Genomic DNA, 27,357 nt, shown 5'->3' with positions numbered 1-27,357 from the left:
TTGCGTGCACCCACCAGCTTCCTAGAAAACTGGCATGCCTCTGCAGCTCCGTGTGTCTCAACTCTACCGCTACGAGTTACTAGACGTGTTCGAGTTCGTTCTCTGTGTATCGTGCATTCCATCTTCCTTCACTCCTGGAAACCCCCCTTTTTATTCCTTACCTTTCGTTACCTTCCTTCCTGGATTAATTGCCATTGTTCCTGGATATACGAACGCTACCGGCTTGGCAGCCGGCTTCCACGCTGGAACCTGGAGACTCGCGTCCCAGTTTATACAAGTCACGGTCGGTGAAAAGGAAAGAAGCCATGTCCCGGAAGAACGCCAACAAGGATAAAAAGGTGAGAAAGAAGGGAGCTTCTGACAAACTCATTGTGGCAACAGTAAAGACAGACACAAGTGATCACAGTTCAAGGGTGTTTATTAAGCTGAATATGCAGGTTGGAAAACACCTAATCTAATCTAAATCTAAAATGGCACCATCAAATGAAAAATAAGGCAGTCCTTCTGGCATCTTGTCAAAGTAAAAAGGGCCTATACTAAAAAAATTGCCAATCCTTACAACTAACATAGAAAGAGTGTGGGATAGAGTTTACAATAAAGAAAGAAAGAAGTGTTCACAAATAATAAGTCAGGATGGGTTAGCCAGGGGTCTCCCTTCCCCATGTTTTCAACACGGGACAAGGTGGCACCTCTGAACACAGCACATGCTCGAGGTTTCCCAGCACGAGCTGACAGTTTCGTTTCAGCTATCAGATTCTTCGATGGTTAAGTCTCTTTTGATGAAGTCTCTTTCCCTCGAGGACCTGATCTATCCAATAACAAATTAAAGTTGTTTTTTTAATCGCACTTAGGGTGATGATTCTTCACTCCTGGGTCGCCCTCTTCCGGGTTCAGACCCCCTCAAATCTCAGCCTTGCTCCGTGGGGTTCACTGTGGCTTTTCACAGTAACACTTTCTCCTGTTGCATTTCACAGGTCTTAGTGTCTTTTTAAACACCACACTGTGGACGTCCCTCCGTCGGGTTCACTCTTGTCATCACAGTGTTCTTTAGGGCATCATGCTTCGCCTCCGGCCAAAATCAACAGGTCCAGCGACCCACTGTGTCCTCGATGCGCACTAGAGGGAGTGGGGATGGCGCATATGTTCTGGGGGTGCCCAAAGATCCGGATGTTCTGGTCCAGAGTTGAGCAGACCTGCAGAGGAGCAGGGATGACCTGATACACATGGTCCCCGAAGGAATGCCTACTTGGTGCGTACCCGAGAATAAGCAAACTGCGACACATAGTGAAGCTCATGGACATGGCATGTATGCTGGCCAAGAGAGCCTTAGCCATGACGTTGAAGTCCTTGAGAGGCCCACACTTTGAGAGATGGTACAAAGACCTCGAACACTGGACTGGGGCTGAGACAAAGGTGTGGGGAGATGGAGTAGACAAAGCAGGAGGAGAGTCAAGCCCAACATTTGAAGACTGGAAAGCACTAACATGAGATATGTTCCTCCCCTCGGACGACAAACTCCCCTGAACCACCCCCTGACTACCGAAACAATACCGAATCAGACTTGGAACACAATGCTCCACAAACACACTTGTAGATCCATGTGAACTAATACTTATCCGCCAGCTCCACACCCAAGAAACTCTGATGCTGGAGATTCACATGAACCGAAGGAAAATCCCTGAAGGACTCAGACGGCAAAGAGACCAGTAGCTTAGTTGTTATTGTTTAAAAGTTTATATATTATGATTGTTTTTCCCCTTTCCTCCCCACTCCCGCTCGCTCCCTTTCCTATCACCCCCCTCCATCCCCTTCCCTTCTCCTTCAGAAAACCTCACCTCCCCTCCACTCCCCACTTATGGAAATGATGCCTTAATCGATTATTTGTAAATGCCACTAAACGTTAAATGCTAATAAAGACATTTCAAAATAAAATCATGCTTCGCCCCCTCCTGTCGGAATCCCTTTGTCAGGTTCACTCTTGCCAAGTTCTTTGCTTGTCGGTCTAAGACTTTTGATTGTACAGCGGATTTCGCTAGACCTCTGTATGACCACTTTGACCTTCTGGTTGCGGCCCTCCTTCTTAGGCCTGCTGGTATCGGTAGTTCCAACAAATGCGGGATTCACAAGAGTCTCTCAGGTGAACACCCACGTAGTGCCTGACCCTTCTGCAGCTGGTTTTCCCTTAACTTTTCACAGTTCTTTGAACTTCCCTTCTTTCACCACTTTGCAACTTTCATTCAACACAGTTCGGTTTCTTATCGGCTCTCTCCTCGACTCATCGACTGTGATGAACTGCTTGGCTTCTCTCGCACCTGAGACAAGGACGGTACCATGGTAGCAGGCGTCTCTCACTGTCTTGCTTATCAGCATAGGCATGCTCTGTGTACCGTTGACATCTGCTGTAACACACATTAGCTATTGTTTGCAGTCTTATGATTCCTTTCAGTGAGGCTTTGCAGGTCTGAGTTGGAAAGGGCAAGGTTGCTTCTCTCCTTGCCGCCCCTTCGGTACTCGCTGCCTTTCTCCTCCTCTTAAATTGCTGTACTTGGATAGCTGTCTCGTTGTGCGGTCTCCCTGGCTTGTAGTGTACTCTCGTGCTCCACCTTTTATCCCTGTGGGGAAGGGAAAGGACTGCCAATTGCGTGGTTGTGGTCAATTGCCTGACTTTGCCTGACCCTCGTATTGGGACATGTTAGGTAAACAGCTCTGGTGTTAGTCTGTTGTCTTTCATGGTGTGTGAAAGTGTTTGTGTTGGAAAAGGGGGGAGGGGCAGTATTTCTGAGTATCCTACGTGGTAGGATGGGGAAAAGATGCTGAAAGAAGGGGGATACTGCGTCTCACCCATGAGTATCCCACTCCCACTCCCCCAGGACCCTCCATCCAGGTGATCCTCCCCCACTGGTCCACCCCCAGTAACTGGATCCAATAGCGATGGCCATGTCCTGATCACCTGGATGACAGATCCCGGGTACTAGCTAGGAAGACACCTTCAGGTTTCTCACATAACCCTCCCCTGACCTTTATGGGCTATTATAAGCCAACTCCCATAATTTCCCTATATGTGACACTTGACAGTACTGAGACGAGGAAGAGGAGACCGAGTAATGCACACTAGACCATGTAACCACTTTAGGGCCTTTAAAGTGTAGTGAAGGTCAGGCATGTCCTCTTAATCATGGTCAAGCAAATCAATTGGAAGTATACACCCACAGCCTGTTAAAAGGTTGCAGGTGTTTGCCTCCACCATCACCTCCTCCCCCCCCCCCCCAGACCCCTCATTCCTCCCCTTTTGCCTCTCCCACTGATTCTGTCCTGGCCAATCTTCATCTTGCTATCACTAACACTCTTGACATTCTTGCCCCTGTCATGAGGATCTGTCTGGAACCAGCCTCCAAGCGTAACATTTGGTACGACTCCGATCTAGCTGCTCTAAAACGCAAGTGCAAAGTTGCTGAACAGAAATGGCAAACCTCTGGCTCATCCTCTGACAAACTGGCTTGTCGCCTGCTCCAAAGACAATACCGTCTCTCTATCGGCTCCAAGAAGATGGCCCACATCCAGGCCCGTATCTCTGGAGCCACTAAAAATATAGTTGAACTCTTCAAAATCTGCAAGGAACTAGCCAATCCATCTGCAGTCTCTACCTCGCCTCTTCCATCTCAGGCCCTCTGTACTGCACTGGCCACCCATTTCTCATCTAAAACTCAGGATAGTATGACCCCTCTCCCTTCTCCCCCCTCCTCCACTCCTCTCCCTGTCCCCCTGCCTCCCTTGGCTTCTCCCCTTTCACTTCGGATGAGGTCTCTAGAGTAGTCTGCTCTATGAAGGTCTCATCCAAATGGGTGTCCCCTTGTACTTCCAGAACCATCAAGGACATCTCCTCCCTTGCACGGCTCTTGCTGACTTCTGAACCCACTCCTTAGCCTCTGGCTCTTTCCCTTTGTCTCTCAAGCACTCCCTTGTGCACCTCCTCCTAAAAAAGCCTTCAGTCAACCCCTCCTGTTTGGCCAACTACTGCCCTATCTCTAACACACCCTTCCTTGGGAAACCCCTGGAGAAGTTGGTCTTCCTCCAACTGACCCAACACACTGAGCTCGTTGGTTGTTTACATGACCATCAATCTGGATTCCACACATCCAGAGGCACGGAAACTGCTCTCCTGAACACCTGTAAAGAACTGCTCACTAATTTTGACTCTAACTCTCCTGCTGTTCTCATTCTCCTTGAACTCTCTTCCGCATTTGACACAGTCAATCACTCTATCCTCATAAAGCGGCTCCAATATCTCAGACCGGGCACTGGATTGGTTGACCTCCTTCTTTACTGACCACCCCTCCAAGGGGCTCCTGAGTTCCTTCTCCTTCACCACCACTCTGTCTACATGTGGTGCTCCCCATGGCTCTATCCTCTTGCCTTGGCTTTTCAACATCTATCTTGTACCTCTTGCTCACATGATCTCTGCCTTCTCTGCTCATTTCCAGTGTTACACAGAAGACACACAACTCTTCTTCAAGCACCCTTCCTCCTAATCCTCCTCTTCTTCCTCCTCTATCATCCCTGACTGCCTGTCTGCCGTTCAGTCCTGGTGCAAGTCTAACGATCTCTGTCTTAATGCCAGTAAGACCGAAATTCTTACTATCGAGACACCTGTTCCCCGTTTCCCTCCTGCACTCTGGCCACCCTCAATGGGCTCTCCTGCCTCTCCTTCCACTGAAGTCAGAAACCTCGGGGTCATCTTCAACTCCTCTCTCTCCTTTATTCCTCACATCTTGGACATTACCAAGAAGACCCACTTTCAACTTCACCTCCTTAGAGGCATTCTCCCTTTGCTCACCTTCCCCCAGAAGCGCAATGTCTCGGGAGCTCCGGTCCTCTCCAGGCTGAATTACTACAACAGCCTCTTCCTCAACGTGCCTCTTTCTTCCCTACGCCCTCTTCAACTAATCCAAAATAGGGGTGCAAGACTTATGCTTGGCCTCAAGCCCAGGCACTATCTCTCCAGCCCCAAAATCTCTTCACTGGCTCCCATTTGCTGCAAGGATCAAATTCAAGACCATTTGCATCATCCACAAGGCTGTCTGGGCCCTGGGACCACGCTACCTGCAGCTTTCTCTTACTAAATACTCTCCTTCTGGATACCTTTGATCTTCTGGCTCCAACTCTCTGCTGATCAAATGTTTCTCCAAGCAGAGAGCTGGGGGCAGATCTCTGTCCTTGGCTGGCTCCCTCCTCTGGAACAGTGTCCCTCTCTCCGTCTTGAACCGGACCACCCCAAGTTCCGCAAACAACTCAAGACTTTCCTCTTCTCCTCCTCCTTCCCTCTCCACCGCCCATGCTAACCATCCCCACAGCTGCTGGGATTGCTGGCCTGGTCCTTGTCCAAAAGGGTCCTGGTCTTCTGCCCAATCGCCTCCAGCACCCGCCAACCGGTACTGTCCTCTGGCCCACACCCACCCATCGGTTGGTTTATCCCAGCCCTGCACTTAACTGTTGGGCGGTAGACCTCCCTCTTTGCTTGAACATCTCAGCCAATGCACCTACCCATTGCCTCCCCAACATGCACTTTTCTTTTTCACTGCACTTGCATGTTCTGAATGTCACAAGGCCTAGTAGGACCACTTTTCGTTTTATTTATTCACTGCCATTTCCATTATTTTTTGTTCCCTTTCTCTCTTCCCTTTTGCCTTGTGGCACTTTAAAACACTGTTCTTGTTGTACAAGTGCCTTATAAATACCCAATCAATAAATAAAAGCAGACAGTCTGGGCAGCAAAGAGAGAGACTGGGAAACCTGTGGGAAGGAGAACAGGAGACCCATGTTTGGAGAAGAGGCAGCCGCTTTGCAACCTGTAGGATAGGGAGCACGCCAGCCCGAAGTCTTGTGAGCAGGAGCCCCTGTGATGAGCGATGTGCAGCAAGAGCTGCGAAAGCATCTGAGGGCGCGGGATGCTGTCCACGTCTAGATAGAGGTAGTAGAGCACTCAGCGGGGCAGAGACAAGCCCCTGAATGTGAGAGGGGCTCATACCAGCGTTTCCGCTGACCTGCAAGGATGGAAGAGAGAACAGGAACATCGCTGCAGACCGATGAGTGTCAGGAGAGGCACTCGGTAGCCAGGGGGCATTCTTAGCGGGAGGCGAAGCAGAAATACATTACCGAACGAAAGGAAAACTTACAATGAAAGCTGCTAGTGCATATATTGAATATCAAATTAAATGGGAGATTGAAATGAAGCCTATTGAACATTTATTAAACAACAAGCTGAGTGAAATGTAACCATTGAGCTCATTGCATATCTGGTAAATACAGAGCAGAGTGAAGTCACACAATTAAGCTTGTGGAATATAAAACTAATTGAAGCCTTATGGGCAAAGCAAGTGATAAAAGACTACCAAAGGGGAAATGCCCAAGTAACAACAATATCCATGAAACCACATCAGTATGAAAGAGTGCTATAAAAGGTGGGACAGAAGTAAGACCACCACAATGTGACCTTTATGAACAATTGCAGTGCGGCAAGGCCAAAGACTGGCAAGGGGTGTGTTAAATAATGTGGCAGAGTCAGGGCAATACCAAGGAGAAGCCAAAGAAGTGTGAATATTATACACAAAGCCAAGAGGCCCCAAGGAAAGGGATCCTGGTTGTGCAAACTGTGGTGGGTTGACTGTGTAATCTGACAACTGCACCTAGACCATTGAGCCCTGAACTGCGAGAACCAAAAGACATTGTGGAATAATACTAAGAAGGGGCACTGTCAGTGAATGGGTGAGGCAATCCAAACATATGATCAAGCTGACCTTAAGTCGTGTTAACCTTTTTTTTTGTTAAACAATTTTTATTAATTTTTACAACAACCAATCAACAACAAAAAACACAAACCCAACAGTGCATGTCATATAAAATCAAGCATCATATACAATATCATGAAATGTCCAGTCTCCCCATTTCCCTCCCCCCCAACTCGAGCGTACCCCACTTCGCCATCTGCCATTGCTTCCTCTAGGGGTGCCTCCCCTTCTGTATCCCCAGAGGAATCCTGTTCACTTAGGCAGGCCTGGGTGGATCCAGACAATGTGGCCACTAAGTGTCTCCAGGCCATCAAAGTTTCTGCTTTCTCATCCCCCCTCTATTGACCGCTTCATTCCATACCACCGTTTCCGCTTCTGCCCATTTCTTGAGATCGTGCCACCAAACATCCACCTTTGGTCTATTATTCGCTTTGCACCCCATGGCAATTCTGCGCTTGGCCAGTATATAGGCCAAGTCCTTGAGTTTACTAACATGTTTCAGTTTGCGGGGTCTAGAAACCCCCCCACCATGCATGCCCACACAGATTCCACATTTAGTATGATCCCATTCTCGATTAAGCGGTGGGCAACTTCTGCCCAGAATTTTCCAATTTCCAGGCATACCCAGAACATATGTATCATCCCTGCATTCACTTCCCCACATTTGGGACATGTTTGTATTCCTGCATTCTTGAATCGAGCAATCCTCTGGGGGGTCATATATGCTCTGTGAGTAACGTATAGCTGCATCTGTTGCAACCGCACATTCCTGGACACTTTTTTGTGGTTTCTCTGAACCCTCTCCCACATCCCATCATTCATGGGTTCCCCTGCTTCCTCTTCCCAGTCCCGTCTCAGCTGGGTCACCTCCTTTCCCACCCTGGACATCAGCAGTTCATAGATTCTAGAGACCTCGTGCCCCCCCTATGAGATATCGTAAATTGTTTCTATGGCCGTGTCGGGTTGACCTTCCAGTGCTATTTCTGACCATGGCCCTCATTACGATACTGGCGCTAAACCATTGCGCTATTAGCACCATGGTTGGTGCCGGTATCGTAACGAATCCGCCAATGTTCAATGGGGAATTACCACCCCATTCCAAGGTTGGCGGGGCGGTAATTCCCCATTGAACATTGGCCCTTCTCCATTCCTATTTTTGCCCCATAGGGCTCAATGGGACTGGGGAAGGCGCTAAGTACGGTACCGCAAATTGCGGTACCGTACTTAGCACCAAGGTCCCTTTGCGGGTCCCTACTTTAACGGCTGGTCTAGACCAGCCGTTCAGGTCGGGTCCCGCAAAGGGACCTCGTAGTAAGGCGCTAAGTGTTTAACGACGCCGCAGCCTTTTACGGCGCCGTTAAACACTTAGCGCCAGGGTCCTAATTAGGGCCCATGTCTCTTTCCCCCGTCGCACCAATATGATGTAAGTAATATACTGCCCTGAGTGAAGACCAGTATCCTCTACAAGAGCGTTAAATTCCAATATCTTCCCATCTTGCCATACATCTCCCAGCGTTGCAATGACCACTGGTTCCCAATATTTGCGAATCGTCTTCCTTAGTTGCTTGTCCACTCCGGTCAATGCCACCAGCGGCATTTGCGCAGAGCACAGGGTCGGGTTCTCCATGACCTGGCAAGCCTTGTGCCACATCTTCCATCCCAGTTCTAACATTCTCGTGCCCCCTTTTAGCTCTGGATTTGGCAGCCATATCCATTCTTTCAAAAAAAACAGAAAAACTTCAGACCTCAACAATTTGGACTCCGATGTTGAGTCTTCCGTCAACCACTTAGCCACATATTGTAGTTGACTGGCCAAATAACAAACCTCGAATTTGGGCAATTTTATGCCCCCCTTGTCATACATATTCTGCAGTTTACATAGGGCTATTCCATTCCTGGTATTATGCCATATGAACCCTCTACATATGCTTTGGAGTTTAACAAAGAACCGCTTGGGTATCATATATGGTATATTCCCAAAAAAGTGTAAAATCCTCAGCAATACAACCATCTGTCTTCTCTGTGTTATATTTGTATTCGTCCTCTACCGTCTGATAAATATCGATCCCCAGGTATCCAACGGTTCGAGTCACCCACTGTATTTGTAATACTGGTAGACTTTCTCGCGGAATCCCCTTATATTTCCCCAAGGGGAATATGCATGATTTCTTAGGATTGACTGTAAGGCCAGAGAGCAACGTAAATCGCTCCATTACTTTTAAGATATATTGCAGGTTTTCCTCAGGATACTTCAAGTATAACAGCATATCATTAGCATACATTGATATTAAATGTGGCCCTTCTTTCGTGTAGATCCCCACCACCTCATATTGTTGCCTCAGATATATCGCTAAGGGTTCCAGTGCGAGAATAAACAGCATCGGGGACAAGGGCATCCCTGTCTAGTGCCCCTACTGAGTTGCCACCTTTCTGAAATGAGTGCTCCCATCTTGACTCTGGCTAGTGGCGTGCTGTACAGTAGTTTCACCCACTTCAGTTACCCAGGTCCTATCCCATATTCTCTTAGGGCTAACATCAGCCAAGGCCATTTGACAGAATCCAAGGCCTTCACCGCATCTAATGAAATAATTGCAACTTCGTGCGAGTCCTGTTCTGTTTGCTCTATGACATGGTGGAGCCTTCTGAGATTATCGGATATGCTTCTGTGCGGAACATATCTGGTCTGGATGTATGAGTTTGTGGATAACTTGTTTCAGTCTATTTGCCAGCACAGCCATGAGTATCTTGCTGTCCTGGTTCAGCATGGATAGCGGTCTATACAATCCACAGTCCATGCTTGGCTTGTTAGGGTTGCCTCTCTCAGGGATTCCGGCAGTATCCCTATTTCTAACGCTTCATTCAACATTGCCAGTAACGGGGGGAGCATTTCCATCTTATATGTTTTGTAGAACTCACTGGGGAGCCCGTCTGCTCCCGGGGCCTAGCTAGTAGGTAATAGCTTAATCACTGCTTCTAGTTCCCCCAGCGTGATGGGGCCTCTAAATTCTCCCTCTCTTCAGTTCCCAATTTAGGCAAGCCAATATCCTCCACTGTTTCAACCATCTCCCTCCATTCACCCCCTTCAATGTCTCCATACAGTTGTTGGTAGAACTCAAGGAACCCGCCATTCACTTCCTCTTGGGTGTTAAGTATTTGTCCATTCTCTCCCTTTATTGCTCTGATCGTTGGTCTGGGTGTCTCATTGTTATACAACCATGCTAGCAACCTCCCCGGCTTGTCCCAACCAGCATGCTGCCTCTCTATATATTTCTTGTAGTTCAAATTACATAATCGGTCCCAGTGCCCTCCACACTCCTGCTGCAATTGACTTATGGTTTCGGCTTCCTCAAGGGAGTTCTCTCCTCTATGCATAATTGCCTCTAATTTTGCATCTGCCTTTTGCAACTCCTGCGTTATACCTCCTTGCAGACCTTTGGATTTAGATATGGCTGCTCCCCTCACCACCACCTTAAATGCCTCCCATAGAGTGCTAGCCGAATCTACGCTTCCAGTGTTATTTTTGAAAAAATATTCTACTATTTCTTTTCTCAAGTCTCCCCTGAACACTATATCTTTCAATGCCTTGGCTCTGAGCCGCCACGTTGCTATCTTAGCTCTACGAGGCGAGTATTGCCATGTTTAAATCAGTGGCGAGTGGTCTGAGAGGACCCTCGCTTTGTATTCCGACTGCGCTAGCTCTCCCATCAGCTCTGGAGTTGCAAACATATAGTCTAGCCATGTATACAGGTTTTGTGGGGCAGAATAATGAGAATATTGTCTTTCATGTGGGTGGCGCAGTCTCCATACATCCTCCAGATGAAAGTCTCCCAACAGGGTCCTCAAGATTTTGGCTGCAGGGGTAGGTCTATCTAGCTTCCTGTCTGATCTGTCCACCCTGGGGTCCAGCGTGCAATTAAAGTCTCCTCCCCATATTACTGCACCCCCGAGGTACGGACTAACTGTGCCGTATAAGGTCTTGAAATAGGCCACAGTATCTTGGTTCGGGGCATCTGTGTTAATGATACACACTTCTCTATTTTTTATCAATCCCCGTATCGCCACCATCCTCCCATCAGACTCCACGGTGGACTGTAATAACTGAAAGGGGACATGTGATGCTATCCAAATAATCACCCCTCTGGCGTATCCTGAATACGTTGCTTTATAGTGGTCCCCTTCCATTTTTACTTTATCATATCCTGTTTCTCTTTCGTACAGTGAGTTTCTTGTAATAGGGCGATGTCTATTCTCTGCCTCCTTAGATACATCATGATCTTGTTCCTCTATAACTATAAATAACTATAAATAAATATAAAAAACTATTGAGCCACCTGACATTCCAGGTTGCTATCTTAAGGTCTCCCATCTCTCATCCATATCCAGTCCCGCCTCTATCTTCCCTTGTCCTCCACTTCATGCGCAGTAGCGCATTGGTGTAAGCTCGTTCCCTAACTAATTCTACACACTTCCCATCTCCCTTCTCTCCCCCATCTTACCCAACTCCCCAATTGCCACCTCTTTGCCCACACCCCAACCCCAACTGTTGCCCAGCTCCATCTCTGGATCTCAGGCTACCCCACATCTAGTCTGTTTCTGGTTTCCACCCGTACTCGGGACACAGCAGGGGGGTATCACCCTACTGGTGATTCGACTAATCTAACTACTTGGGGTAGAGTCGTGCTCTTCCTACCTCTCCCGAATTGATGCTACATTACATCTCCCCTGCCCAACCCATATGACGGTGCTCATATATATATTCCAGCCCAACAAGTCCACATGATGGGTATGCTCAACGGTCCTCATCTACATCTTGCTTACATGCCCAACGCCCCCCTTTGTGTTTAACCGCTACCTTTACATCTGTTTTAGGCAGCCCATAGAGGGACGCAGTTTCGTTTATGCTGTCCACCTCGATCTGGGCCATCTGCATCCGCTGGGCATCCTCGGGCATCCAGCCAGCTCGCTGCCTCCTCTGGTGTCTCCCAAAAAGAATGCTTACCTTTATGTAGGACCTTTAGTTTCGCAGGGTACAAAAGCATGTATTTGAAGCCGGATGCTCTCAGTCGCCTTTTAACAGCCACATAGTTGAAACGTTGTCTTTGTACCATCATGGTGTAGTCGGGGTACATAGTGACGGTTGCCGATGCTCTGATTATCATTCCGCCTTTGCGAAAGAATTCCAGGATCTTTTCCCTGTCCCTGTAGTTCAGTATTTTAGCAATAATCGCTCTGGGCTGGGCCCTGTGCGCTCTTTCAACTGCAAACCCCTGGGTGAGTACGCCTGCACCTATTTCTTGGATCAGCATGTTCTCCACATAATTCGTCAGGTCCGAACCTTCCTCCCCTTTGGGCAGCCCCACCACGCGGATGTTGTTGCATCTTGCTCGCCCTTCCGCCTCTTCAACCCGGTTTTCCAAGAGGCGCACCTGTTGTTGCAGTATGTGAACCTCTTTGGCGTTGGCAGTGCTAACTGTTATAAAGCTGCTTCATAGGCTCTTTGAGTTTCTTGTAAGATCTTTATTATAGGTTACATGAGCTCTTAAGAATAGAAAGACCACCGGGTCCCATCACCCAGGCTCAACTGACAGCATTAGAACTCTGGAGCGAAGCTCATAGGCAAACATTCCACGCTCTCTCACAGTGTTCCAAGCCATCTCATGGTAAATCATTAAGTAACATCACAACACATCTCCCTTTCTAATGACAATGCAAACAATAAGATGTCCAACGCAATCAACATCATAACACATCTCCCTTTCTAATGACAATGCAATCCTGAGATGTTCAACATACACACACCGAAATATGCCAAAGAAATAGCATCTTTTAGAGATGATGCAAACTCAAAACACTTAGGGCGATACCACTGACCACCATGGTGATGCCCACGACACATTTGGAGTCTCTACCTCCTAACATACCTCCTAACACCTTGTGGCACCACCCACACACTCAGAGACTCTACCTCCATACACTTCGGTGCCTACTTACTACGGGACGCTATCCCAACACACTATGGGACGCCATCCCTTCTTATAATGAGACGCTATCCCTACTCACACCGGGACGCTATCCCTACTTATAATGGGACGCTATCCCTACTAATAATCGGACGCTATCCCCACATACTATGGGACGCTAACCCAACACACTGTGGGATGCTATTGCTTCTAATACTGGGACGCTATCCCTACTCACAATGGGACGCTATCCCTTCTCCAACGGGACGCTATCCCTACTCACAATGGGACGCTATCCCTTCTCCAACGGGACGCTATCCCTACTTACAATGGGACGCTATCCCTATTCACAATGGGACGCTATGCCTTCTCACAATGGGACGCTTTCCCTATTCACAACGGGACGCTGTCCCTACTTACAATGGGACGCTATCTCTATTCACAATGGGACGCTATCCCTTCTCACAATGGGACGCTATCCCTTCCTCATATGGGGCGGTATCCCAATAACCTGCCTGTCCCCACCTTTCTACAATGGAGTTTCACACCTTCTTCATGCTAAAAAAAAATTGCTCTTATTTATTCTCATAAGTGCAACTTTGTAAACATATATATATAAACATATATATATACATTGCCCTATATGTCCATGTTGCGGAGCAAGACAATCCTAAAAGTCCAAACCACAAACCTAAAATGCCTCAAAAGAGTTAGTGCTAGTTCACATCTTCATACCAACATTCGCATACACTCTCTTCTGCAGCCATAAGAGCATAGGTATTAACTCCTATAAGTCCATGTCGCTATTAGCAACGTAATCCTAGAATTCCTGAAGAAGTTAATTCTAGACACTCTGACACTCTCACTCCCTGCTACTGACTCATACACTGTGCATATTAAGAAAGTCCAAATTAGTCCTTTTAACCTAAAAAGCCTCAAACGTGTTAAATCCAACACACTTACTCTCCAACCTCACTTCCATTACACTTCTGTCCACACAAGCTTCTCATGCACCTCCCATGCACACCAGTTCTTAACCTGTTACATTATTCGCTTGAAACTACAAACAAGATTACTAAACAGTAAAGGATACACAGCACTGTGCGAAATTACTTGCTTCCCATGTGGGTCCAACCTTAGTGGAATTTTGCTGCCGTCAGTAACTTCACATGCCGTCCTTCTACTTCCTCAGCAATATCCGCAGCTTGTTCACCGCTTCCACATTATAACGCACATTCCAGCTTCCCTTTCCGATGCTTCCTCTGAACTTTCGTCTCACTGCGATCATCTTTACTTCTGCCGATCGCTTACATTCCACGGCTTCCTCCTTTGTTCCTGCTCCCAACGGACGTTGTGCCACACATATGAAGGTCATCCCGTATCACGGTGCTGTTTGATCATTTCCTTTACACTGTTATGACAGGAACGGCCATACGCACAGGCCATCTCAACAGCATTCCATTCTTCGCCATTACCGGCTGCATTTGTGTGACGTCACCACTCACATATCTGCGCTGGAGCAGAGCGCAGCTCCTGCTTCCAACCGTCACTGCAGTAAAAGCCAAGGTAAACGCTGCCTTCCCAGCCTCTCTTACTCAGTGAATTCAAACGTACAATACTTTGAAACGCCACATCTAGTACTACGCACCACATCACGGTTGTTTCTCATAGTTATTAGATGAAAATAGTAATTAGCTGAAAACTGCTCGGCTTTCACCCCCTAGGTTCTCCTCTTATTTTTGCCTTGGGTTTCTCTTACAGGAGTTTGCTCTTCCCCTTCTTACTTCCAGGCTTACACTTATAATGTTTGGGGCAGCTTCCTCCAAATACAGTATTTCTCTGCAATCCCTTTCCTGGGACGCCCGCTAACGCTTCTGTGGCTCCCCCTTATTACTCCTTCACGATTCACAGGGGCACGCAGCATTAATACTCCCATGCTTCACTAACATGCTTACGAGACCAGCGCTTTACTTTTGTGGCTTCATTTATCTTCTTTAAGGGGGTTAAGCCACCATTTAGGAAGTCATCTCTTAATAGTGGGGCCTTCGCTGCTTGATTGCTGGGGCCCCCAACTATGACTTCTTCAGACCCACTTGTTTAAACTAATGGGGCCTGCGCTTGCCTTTGGGGTTTGTAGTCTACTGGGGCTCAATTTCTTCTTATCTTCTCCCCCAAATCTTCTCTACCAAACCCCCTGCGCTTTGAGGCCCCCTGGGTGATGGGACTTACTTCTGGATGACTGGGGGCAGTGGTCTCTCTGCTTCTTCTGCTGCTCCCCCACCACAGCTCAGCTTTCTTCCTCTCTTGGGTTCTTGAAAATCCTCGTCGCCAATGTTATAAAGCTGCTTCCTAGGCTCTTTGAGTTTCTTGTAAGATCTTTATTATAGGTTACATGAGCTCTTAAGAATAGAAAGACCACCGGGTCCCATCACCCAGGCTCAACTAACAGCATTAGAACTCTGGAGCGAAGCTCATAGGCAAACATTCTACGCTCTCTCACAGTGTTCCAAGCCATCTCATGGTAAAGCATTAAGTAACATCACAACACTAACGTCGGTATTAGTTTTCACTGCGCTTTCCAGGCCACTCGTGAGTTCCGCCAGTGCTCTCACATCTTGTCATAAGAGGTTTACGTCCACCCCAACCACGTCGATTTTGAATTCCAGCGCCCCCTTTAGTTCCGCTATGGCTATATCAATCTTGTTCCCCCAAGAGGATTTCCGTTCCGTTATGGCATCCAGGATCAGATTGTCGTTCCACGTCGAGGCCGTCGCCCCCTGCGTGTCATCCTTAGCTTGTGTGGACATAATCGGGGATTGTGGTGGTTTGGTGAAGATTTCCATCATAGGCTGTTTCCCTTTGGCTTTACCACTTTTTAGCACCATCACTTTCGCTGTCTGCTGGCCTGGGTCGCCTGCTTCCCAGAGTCCTGTGGTACCGATGCTGCGGCAGTTTGCTGGCTAGGCTCCAACCTCCTCTTAGCTATTGTTTGAGGCCCCAGGTGGCACTACCACATGTGTTTCTCCTCACTGCGTTGGTTGATCCCACCTTGGGTGGAGTGCCTCCTTCACCTGTCTGCCAGCTCGCTTTGACTGTGCGCCCACTGATCCTGTGCCGTTTTTCCCCAGTAGGGTCTTCAGTGCTCCTCAGTCTCATCAGCTCCTCCTGTTTTGCATTCAACTGGGGCGTTCCGCCTGCAGCTACCACATGTATGCTCTACCACATTAGCTGTTATGCCAGTTCAATGTGGTCCATTGTGTTCTTGAGTAGAATGGGCCATCCCTGTAGGAGTGTTCAGCACTCTATGTTGAATCTCAATTCAGATTCTAAAATATATAGTTCCGTTATGGCATTCTTCAGCAATATTAGCACAATGTACTATCCATTCGTCCTGCCAGCCCCAGCTCCCCACTGCAGCGCCTGCTCGTGTCCTCACTCTCCACTTCCACGTGTTTGACAAGTGATCCTCAATATTGGATCCGCGATGGGAGCCTGTCCGTTACTCGTGAAGCCTGCCCCCACACTTCAGTGTGTGTGTGCCTTCAGCCTTCAAACACATGCTGCCCACCGTGCATGCTGACGAATCGCACTGGTGGTTAATTGTTTTCATTGCACTGGGTGTCGCTCTTGGTCTGCGGCCGGTTTTCGCACACATGTAGATATTGGGCGCATGCCATTAGGGGGAGCCAGCCTGACGCGCCACCCGTCCCAGGCGCAGTTCCGTGCACTGTGGCTATTTCCTTCGTTATAATGCGTGTAATAACGCTTTTATCCTGACGGCAGCCCTCACTGCCTTTCATCTTCTGTCGCACTCAGCTCCAGGTTTCCTCTGCCCTCGGGCAGCCCACAGCATGTGCATGAGCCCCTTTGGCAACACTGGTCCGGCTCCTGCTGCCTACTTAAGAGTGGTTTCAGCGTTGCTACAATTGTTGTGAGCTGGGCGTGGAACGTATTTCAACACGCTCCTGCTCCGGTATAATTAGTTTTGCCCCAGTGTGCTTCCACTGCTTATTCAAGGCAGCGCGGGGCACCCACAGCACAGCAAGCAGTTCCACTGACCTTCTCGTACGCGCGTAGTTCATAGTCCACCTGCAGCACTATTAATGCAACGTAGTTCTGCTCTCAGCTGTTCCTCAGAGCCACTGCTATCCAGGAATGGTGTGCCGCCAATAATCTCTGCCTTAATGCCAGCAAGACTGAGATTGTACTCATCGGCACACCCACTCCCTCCTTCCCTGCAGCTCTCTGGCCGGCCTCTCTTGGCCCTCTTCCTGCCCCTACCTACAAGGCAAAAAACCTCGGGGTCATCTTCGACTCCACACTCTCCTTCTCTCCTCACATATCTGACATCTCTAAGAAGTCACACTACCAGCTGCACCTCCTCAGAGGTATTCTTCCTTTCCTCTCCTTCCCCCAGAAGCTCACTGTCTCCAGAGCCCTGGTTCTCTCTAAACTGGACTACTGTAACAGCCTCTATCTAAATTTGCCTGCCTCTACGCTCCGCCCTCTGCAACTCATCCAGAACAGGACTGCGAGACTTGTCCTTGGCCTCAAGCCCAGGGACCGTATCTCTCCAGGACTGAAATCTCTACACTGGCTCCCATTGGCTGCGAGGATTAAGTTCAAAACCCTCTGCATTGTACACAAGGCCTTCTGGGGCCTGGGGCCAAAATACCTTCAACTCTCTCTTCCTAAATATCTTCCTTCTCGAGCTCTTCGCTCATCCGCCTCCAACTCCCTCAGGGTCAGCCGCTTCTCCAAGCAACGAGTTGGGGGTAGATCTCTTTCCGTGGCAGGGGCCTCCCTCTGGAACAGCCTTCCTGCCTCCCTGAAACTTGAGGAGAACCATCTCTGGTTCCGGAAGCACCTCAAAACCTTCCTCTTTGCTTCTGCTTTCCCTCCCCCTCTCCCCTGCTAAATTCCTGACTGAAATTGCACTGAATCTGCAACTGGGCCACTCTCACCGATCTCGGTCCTTGGCCCAGCCACTCTCCCCTTGCACTGCCTACCTGGCAACCCCTGCACAGCGGGACTGTCTCTGTATCCCTTCGGCCCCCCTTCCCAGCATTTGTCTGCACTTACCTTGCACTTGCCACCAGCTGGCCCTTATTATTGATCTTGTTATTCTACTACCCCTGTACTGCACTTTCCCCTCTCCCTTTACCCTTGCAATTTTCCCTTCCCCTCTACCCATGCACTTGCGCGATCTGAATGACACCTGGCCTAGTAGGATCGTTGTCTGTCTTCCCTTTGTTCCCCCTCCCTGCCTCGTCACGCCTTGAAATACTTGTGTATAGGCGCGTTACAAATACCATATCATATCACTGCGTGTATGCACTGATTGCAGGTCTCCTAGGCACCTCCACCAGTTCAGCTCCCTCCGTCACCATGGGCCGGGCGCCGAGGTGTCCGTCTCCCAGTCAATTCCTTTGTTCCGAGTGGTCCGCCGTACTGAGACCGAACCAAAGTTCATCTTGCTGTTTCTTCGTGAAGCACGTTAGCTTCCTCCCCAATAATTCCTCGTCGTGCCTTTCACGTACTGATGGCTGTATTTTCTTCCCTGAAGAACCTCTCTGTGTTAGTTTAAGCAAGGATTGTTGCCGGATCATCGGGAACCCTCATAGATGCATGTCTCTTCACATGGCTGTTTAGCCACGCCCCCCCCCAAGTTGTGTTAACCTTTTTGTTTGAAAGATTGAAATAACTAGAACTGGCAGAGTTGAAGTCTTGGGGAAGGAAGTTCTGAGATGTGAGACATTACACCTGTCCTCTTGGGACAAAGCTTCAAGACCATTTTACTTTGAAATATATTGCTTGGCACTTGGGGAAGTGAACCCTGAGGATTGTGTGGAACTGTATTACATTGAGTGGAAGAAAGCTAGCACAGGCTTAGCATGGAGATTTGGAATTGATGTATTGGTGGGAGTGATAGATCCAGACTTTCGAGGGGATGTTAAGATATTGTTACAAAACCACAAAAAGAATCCATTCCAAATTCATCAAGGAGATAAAGTTGCTCCTCCGGGAGTGTTTGAGAAAGCAGTATTCCCTAGGCTTAAAGAAAAATCTGGGGAGGAAAACACAGATAGGGGAACGCAAGGCTTTGGGGAGGCTGATAGGACATCTGATGGTCCTCCCAAATCTCAATCCAGAAAACCTACAGAGGAAGAGCCAGAGACACTTCCTGACTTACCCTTCGCTCAAAGAAATGATCCCTTGCTGGCTGACGCATTTTTGCAAGTAGTATTGGAGCCAGAGGGTCGTGAGAAATGGGGACCCTTTTTGTTTTTGAAACATGGCTTCTCTATAGGGGAGATACCACTTCAGAGGGTCTGGTAAAAAATCAGTTGGTGGTCCCTAACAGTCAGAAACGGGGGCTCTTGAGATCGCCCATTCACATCTGACGGGAGGCCATTTGGGGTGGTGCAAGACTCAAGCAGATATAACAAATAAATTCTACTGGCCCGGAATTTGTGCTGACATTAAAACCTTAATTCAAGCGTGCGCAGTCTCTCAGAAAATGAACACACATATACCACCACCTTAAAACCATTACCAATAATTGAGGTCCCATTTTCCTGGATTTTTATGGATATTGAGGAACCCTTGGAAACTTCTAAACTGGGGAATAAATACATTCTAGTCAGGTAGATTACGCCACACGGTATCCCAAGGCCTTCCCCTTGAGAGCCAAAATGACACAACAGATTTTGAAACATCTACTCCCTTTCTTCTCCCGGGTAGGGTTCCTGAAGGAGATGTTGACTGACCAGCCTTCGACTTTCATGAGCAAGCTTATGGGGGAAGTTAAATAACTATTGCACATTGGCACTCTTAGAACATCAGTGTATCATCCCCAGACAGAGATGGCCTAGTGGAAAGATTTAATAAGACTCTCAAAACCATACTTCGGAAGTTAGTTGAACAAGACAGTAGACTGAAAAAACTGGGATCAAACGATACCGGGTGCATAGTTTGCAGTCAGGAAAACCCTACAGGCCTCAACAGGATTCTCCCCATTTGAAATCCTTTCTGGACAAGAACCACGAGATGTTCTGGATATGTTCAGGGGAAACCAGGGAAGAGAGAGATGAAGCTCCAATTCCACTCTCCCAGAATGCAAATAGATTGAAAGAACACATGACGGCTGTAAGGTCTTTGTACAGGCTCACATGGTTAAGACACAAGAACAACAAAAGACCTCCTAAAAGGTTTCTCTCTGATCCTTTTCAATAGGTCAAAAGGTACTTGTCTTATTGCCTACTTCGGAAAATAAACTTGTGTGAGATGGACCATACAAAGTAGTAGAGCAAACAAGTCCATGTAATTATAAGATCTTACAACCAAACCGCTGCCTAAAAACACAAATATATCTCATAAATCTATTAAAGGAGTGGAAGGAAAATCCCACAGAGTCCCCGGACATTACATTATCCTATCTCTTGCCAGAAGATACAGAGAGCAAGGCCCTAATTTCATCTGACCTTAATAATAATCAGAAACAAGGTTTATACGAATTTATAAAGCAGTACACCGATGTGTTTCGAGAAGAACCTGGGAGAGTAAAGGGTATATATCATCATATTCGCACTCCTGTAGGTAAAGTGGTACACCTGAAACCGTATTGGTTACCTGAAGCTAGAAAGGAAACCATCATTCAAGAGGTTAAAACGATGCTAGAGGCTAACATCATTGAACATTCTACTAGCCCTTCTGTCCTCTCCCATTGTGGTGGTGGCAAAACCCGATGGAAGTTTGGTATAGATTTTTGTTAATTAAATACCATTTATGCCTTTGACACTCACCCAATGCCCTGTAACGACGATCTGATAGATAGGCTGGGTAATGCTGTCTACCTTTCAACACTCTCTCACAAAAGGGTGTTGGCAGGTACCTTTGCATGGGCCTGATAAAGAGAATACTGCCTTTGCTACTCCCATGGGCTTGTTTCATTTTAAAGACCTGCCTTTTGGGCTACAAGGTGCTCCTGCAACATTCCAGAGACTTGCAACCGTACTTGGAATTTGGCAGAGCCTATATAGATGACATCGTAATACAAAGCAAGACATGGAAAGATCATTTATACCACCTCTACACCATCATGAGAGTATTAAGAAAAGCAGGGTTGACGGCCAATCCCAGAAAGTGCAAGCTGGCTCATTAGGCAGTAAAATATTTTGTTTTTTTTAGTAATGGCACCGTTCAACCACAGCAAGAGAAGGTGAGGGCCGTCCTTGATAGACCCCCTCTAAAAACTAAGAAAGATCCGAGAGCCTTTTTGGGACTCATCGAATACTACTGCAGATTTATTCCAAATGTTTCTAGTAAGACAGCCAGACTGACGGACACATTGAAAAATGCTGAGCCAAAAAGATCAAGTGGGAAGAAGATGAAAGATGAAGATTGAAACAATCCCTATGCCAAAGCCCTGTGCTGAGTGTGACAGATTTCTTCAAAGAATTCATCCTACAGTCTGATGCTTCCTTGATGGGACCGGGGGCTGTTCTGTCACAAAGATATGATGGTTTTGAACACCCAATTCTATACATAAGCAGAAAGCTCTTTCCCAGAGAGAACAATGATTCAGTCATTGAGTTAGAGGCATTGGCAATCAAGTGGGCCGTGATCCATCTAAAATATTACCTCTGGGGTTGAAAATTCAGCTTAAATCCAGACCACTCTCCTTTAGTTTGGATTAGTCAAAAGAAGAGAATTCAGCCTAAGCAATATGCAGGGTTCCTTGGACCGACAATCTCATTGCTCCAGAGTGGAAACCCCGGAAGGTCTGAGAGCAAGATAAGGCAAACTTCCTCTGCCGGTTTCCATGTGAAGCACCCCGATCCAACCCGCACTGGGGAAGCGCATGTGAGAAACCTGAGGGTATTCTCACTTCTATTCCCCTTGGATGCTCTGCGCAGGTGACCCTGGGGGTGGAGAAGTGGGGTGCCCTCAGGCAAGGTATGATATCCCCCTTTTTCCATTGACAATGAACCTAACCCTCCCCCGACCTTTATGGCTATTATAAGCCAACTCCCATCATTTCGCCACATGTGACACTTGACGAACTGAGACGAGGAAGAGGAGTCTGCAATTAATGCACACTAAACCATGTAACCACTTTAGTACTGGGACTAGGAAGATGCCTGTAAAGTCTAATGAAGGGCAGCCATGCCCTCTTAATCATGGTCAGGCAAATCCAATTGGAAGTATACACCTGCAGTGTAGGCTGTTAAAAGGTTACAGGTGTATGAAAGCAGATAGAATGGGCAGCAAAGAGAGAGCCAGGGAAACCTGTGGGAAGAAGACCAACAGGAGACCCGTGTTTGGAAGAGGCAGCCGCAGTTGCACCTGTGTGATAGCCAGGACGCCGGCCTGAAGTCCAGTGTGCAGGAGCAGGAGACCCTGCGATGAGAGACATGCAGCAGGAGCTGTGAAAGCGTCTGAGGGAGCGGGACGCTGTCTGCATCCAGTCAGAGGCAGTGGAGCACTCAGCTGGGCAGAGACAAGCCCCTGAATGCGAGCAGGGGCTCGTACCATCGTGTCCGCCGACCTGCCAGGCTGGAAGAGAGAGCAGGAGCCACCGGGGGAACATCTCTGCAGACCGGTGAGTGTCAGGAGAGGCCCTCAGCTGCTGGCTGCGTTCCTAGTGTGTGGCAAAGCAGCAATACATTACTGTTAGGGAGATGTATCATTTTTATGCTTTATCCCCTCTCCTAGTGAGAGTCCCAGCACTTTTTGCTTTACTTCTGGACCTTTTTCTTTCTATCCTGAATGAGTGGAGCCTTTTTCAACTCATTCATTCTTATGGGCTCTACCTTTTGGAACTCCGTTCTCTGTGTTTTACTTTTTCTCTGGAGTCTACTTACCTCCATATCTCTTTTAAGGCATCTGTATTTTACTTTTGCAGCACACAGCTCCTTATGGGCAGTCTTGCTGGGAACCCTTTGGGTTCTCATTTGAGATTCTTTCTTTATCCTTATTTTCTACTATTTTTAAGCATAGAGAGATACTTGGGGCCTTATCACGAGTTGGGCAGTAGCCCTTAAATCCAGCGGTAACGGTATTAGTGCCGGCAATACCGCTCCACCGGATCATGAATGCAAACCAGCCGGCGCAATTCGTCGGGCACTATTACAGCCAGCCGTAATAGCGCCGGCTGTAATAGCGCTGACAGCCCAACACGCTATTATAGATGTATCATAAGTACAGCATTGGCGCTCCTAGCGCCGGAAAACTGGCGCTAATATAGCTGAAAATACCTTTGGCAAAATAATGGAAGTAAAAGAACACATGTAAGAGTAACAAAGCCCCAGGTGGAAACAATGCACACAAGAGGCCTACAAAAGACCCACCCAGGCCCCACACACACCCCCCAACACCATGTTGCCATTAGGAGCAGGGATAAGACATCAATAAAGCCCCAGGTCCAAACAATGCACACACGAGGCCTACAAAAGACCCAACCATGCCCCACACACCTTCCCAACACCATGTTGCCATTTGGGGCCAGGAGCCCTGATGTGGACCTCTACATGCTACGGCAGGAGCTACAGAGGTCTGACAACCAGGCCATGGCACAGGGAGCAGAGATGGGAGGAGGAGGAGGATGGTGAGACCAGGCCCAGTAAGACAGCCAGCCATCCCCAGGGTCAGGCCAACACCCTGGGCCCTGACTGATGGACAGTTGATATCTGAGTACAGGCTGGACAGGACAACCATCACCTAGCTGCTGGACACAATCCAAGGTGACATAGCTAGCTGGATTGCCATCAGCACCACTGTGCCCCACTTGTGAAGCTTGTGTCAGTCCTACAGTAGCTTGGAACTGGCAGCTTCCAGCACACAGTTGCCATGATGCATGATATGGCCCAGTCCACATTCATTGCCGTGCTGGCCCAGGTGCTGGATGCGCTGCTGCCCCATGTGAATGAACACATATCATTGCCCACCACCCAGGCACTGGTTAACCATGTCAAGGCACAGTTCTATGCCATTTCCCAAGTCCCGAACGAGATTGCAGCCCTACACTGCACACATGTTGCACTGGTAGCAGCCCAGGACCATGGGGCAGCTTACAGGAATCAGAAGCATTTCCATACTCTCAATGTGCAGATGACCTGTAACCCAGACCCGAGTATCAGCCACTGCTGTACTCGCTATCCAGGAACCACCCACGACTCCATGGTGTTGCACAATGCCAGCTTACATGGAAAGGCACCGAGCCCAACGCACATGGATAGTGTGTGAGTACAAACCCTGCCTGAAAAGCCTGCCAAAGTAGACCAAATGTAGGTGGGGGGCAGACACACAGGAATCATTGCATGCCACCAGGAGACACAGTGAGCACCATCACAGCATCAGTTCCATGTATGTGTGGCACACAAGGACATCTGCACACGGCCAACACACCTGAACCCAGAGAAGGTGATGGGCACACACTTGTGAAATCACCATAACATATGGGACCACAATGCACCTTGTCTGTGTTGCAATGCTGCTTCTCACTCTGACACCCAAGAGCAACCTCACCCAGGGCACCACACAGGAATGCTAAGTGAGATGAATGCAATACCTATCCTCAAAACCACTGTAGATGATCCGGAAAAAACACAACCATGAACATCCCTGAGAGAGTGACCCCTGAATGCACATTTACATGCATGCAATAATTAAAAATATTGTGCCATGTAGCTAACGGCACATCAGCCACTGAGACAGGCACAACCCAATATTAATGAACATTGGCCCTGAACAGGCATACATGACGGGAGCCTCATCCTGATGTAATGTTTGCACCTCTGTGCCAATGAAACCCAGGGGGTGGTGTATGTAGAAGGTTGGCTACAAGGGACATGGTGCACATTGCAGAGCAAACCTGGGGCACATGAATACACCATAATCAAAGGACAAGTGGTAACATGACAGTACTTGTTGAGCATGAGTGTTCCACAAAATTACATACACGTAGTTCATCATCCACTGCTGCAAGTCCCTTAACACCAAGTGCATGCAAATGTAACCTGCCACAGAACACCTCACTCAATAACCAGGCTGCATGTACGGGTCACATCATGCATGTCCCTAAAGATGATGGATGTATACCAATCATGCAATCACATTGAATGTACCCGTTGCACACACAGATGACCACAGTGCACAGTGTATTGATGCGTATTCCTTGCACACCCAGTGAAGCAACCTAGGCCTCATGTACACATTCCATCCCATGCAGGTGATTCCGGATACCCGCAGTTCACATGGCTGAGGACCCCTGTGCAGAATCCACAAACACCGGCAGAGCTGGCATATAACAATGCACACAGTCGTACCCGCAAATGTGTGGAAAGGACATTTGGTTTGTTGAAGGCACGTTTCCGGTGCCGAGACCGTACTCGAGGGGTCCAGATGTATGTGCCAGATAAAGTCGGAAAGATTGTACTCACCTGTGCCATGCTGCACAACATCTGCTACCGTGGGCATGTGCCAATACCCCCTGATGCTGACGTGCAACAGCCAGGGGAGGGGAATGATGATGACCATGTGCCCGTTGCCGGGGCTAATACACACAGGGATGGGGTGAGGGAGGGGAGGTTGGCCAGACATGTGTTCAATTCTTTTTGATTTGGTGGATGGGTATATGTCATAAAGAGCACTTGTAAAATAAACAGCACTTGAACACAATCATGAATGTCTGAGCTTTCTGTCATGTTTCAACAGGCTTTAATTAGCGTGGAACAAACCCCCTCCCCCCACCAAATCCCCAGCACACATTCCCCCTAACCCCACCAACTCCCCAGCACACATTCCCACCTCCCCCCATCAACTCCTCAGCAAACATTCCCCCCCTCCCCAACACAGTGCCTATAGGTCCAGGTGCCCGGCTCTCAGGCCAACAGTGCATTTTCCATCTAACAAGGACGTTGTCGCTTTCCATGTCCTCCACCTTCAGGTGAGCCCTGTGAGAATGCCGCAGTGAACAACGCCTGGGTGACCCCTGCAGGGAGCCCTTGGTGGGGGTTGTTGAGGTTGATGGCAGCGATGCAGCCAACTGCAGCTGCTGGTGGAGGAGGTTATTGGCCTCACGCATCTGTTCTGCATGTGCAGATTGCATCTTGCATAGTTCACAGACTCTCTGCCCAAACCCTATGAGTGCCACAGCACATCCCTCCACCACTTTTCGTGTGCAGGCATTGTCCATTGCCATCGTTTTTGCAGCCCCCTGAATCGCACTGCTGATGGCCTTGTTGTGGCAGTTGTGTTGGACGGCCATGCCCTCGATCCGAATCTGGTGTGCCTCAATCATGTCCAGGCATGCCATCATGCACTGCCTGGACCTGTTCCTGAGTTACGTGTGAGGATGCTGTGCATGGCAGGTCTACGTGCGTTAGTAGGGGTGCTGTTGCTTGTCGTGGTGGCCTGTGTGGTGCGGCTGCCATGGATGGAGGGGCTGCCAGCAGGTGACACATATGAGGGTGTGTCCTCACCTGCCACTGGTGTGTGTACACGACAGCAGCATGCACTGACATGGAGACTGTGGCTTGGACTCCGCACATGCTCCGGGGTCCCTTTGGGTGTGGCCATTTCCTACTCCGGACTGTGGATTGGTGTCAACACAGGTACGACATGCTGCCCTTCACAGGATGAGTTGCCGTCCTCTGGGGTGGTTGCACTGGTGGCAACTTCTACATCCTGTGAGGCCCTGGTGGCGTAGAGGTGGAGAGCCCCTGGTGGATTGGGGGCGTTGAGGTGGAGAGCCCCTGGTGCAATGGGGTGGGTCTTCCACCTTGGCGTATCCTGCCGCGCCCATCGCAGGGTGGTGGTGCTGGTGGAGGCGCATCTGGGCAGACGCCGGGATGGGCCTGCCTCCTCGTTGCCCACGTTGGCCTCCAATGATGCCTGCATACCTGTAGGGTACATAGGGTATGGCAAGGAGGACAGGGCACCTACAATTATTTTCATGCATTTCATGGTTTACAGGGGGGGCGGGGGCAGTTTCAATCATGCTTGGGCCTAACCTGTTTAGTATTCACAATGCTGGTATTGCTGGGGCATACTATGTGGGTGGGGAACACGGTTTGGACTTGTTAGGATGGCATTTTCATGTATATGATGCAAATGCACAGCTGGCATGCCGCGGTCAGTGAGGGGTAGTTTGTAATACACACGCCCACCTGACAATGCGGTGCCCACACCACAGATGTGTGTGCCATGGTGCTTGCATGTGTCCATTGACTGCCCTACTGACTACTCTGGATACCTGGGGTCGCTTGGGTGCACTGGTGCAAGTGTGCAGTCGTGGGTGGCTGTGGTCGGTCACATGCACTGCACCGACTCACAGTGCCCGGCTGTCGGACATTCACACTGGGAATGGAGTGGTGGCCTAGTTACAATGCTATTTGCAAGGGGAGGTGACTCACCTGCAACCTCCTGGGTGCCGGTGCCTGCCTCCACTCCCTCAATGGATGTCATGTCAATGAGGGTGATGCACTGCTCCTCCCATGGTGTCAGCTCCGGTGGTGGTGGCCCTCCGCCAGTCCCCATGGACTCATTCCTGTGCTGGGCCAGGAGGCCCCCAGACACGGACCCACAGGTCATTGAATCGCTTGCGGCAG

Source organism: Ambystoma mexicanum, chromosome 11, assembly GCF_040938575.1.
Source record: "Ambystoma mexicanum isolate Mex_15411 chromosome 11, UKY_AmexF1_1, whole genome shotgun sequence".
NCBI lineage: Eukaryota > Metazoa > Chordata > Amphibia > Caudata > Ambystomatidae > Ambystoma > Ambystoma mexicanum.
Note: the sequence above shows the minus strand (reverse complement) of the source record.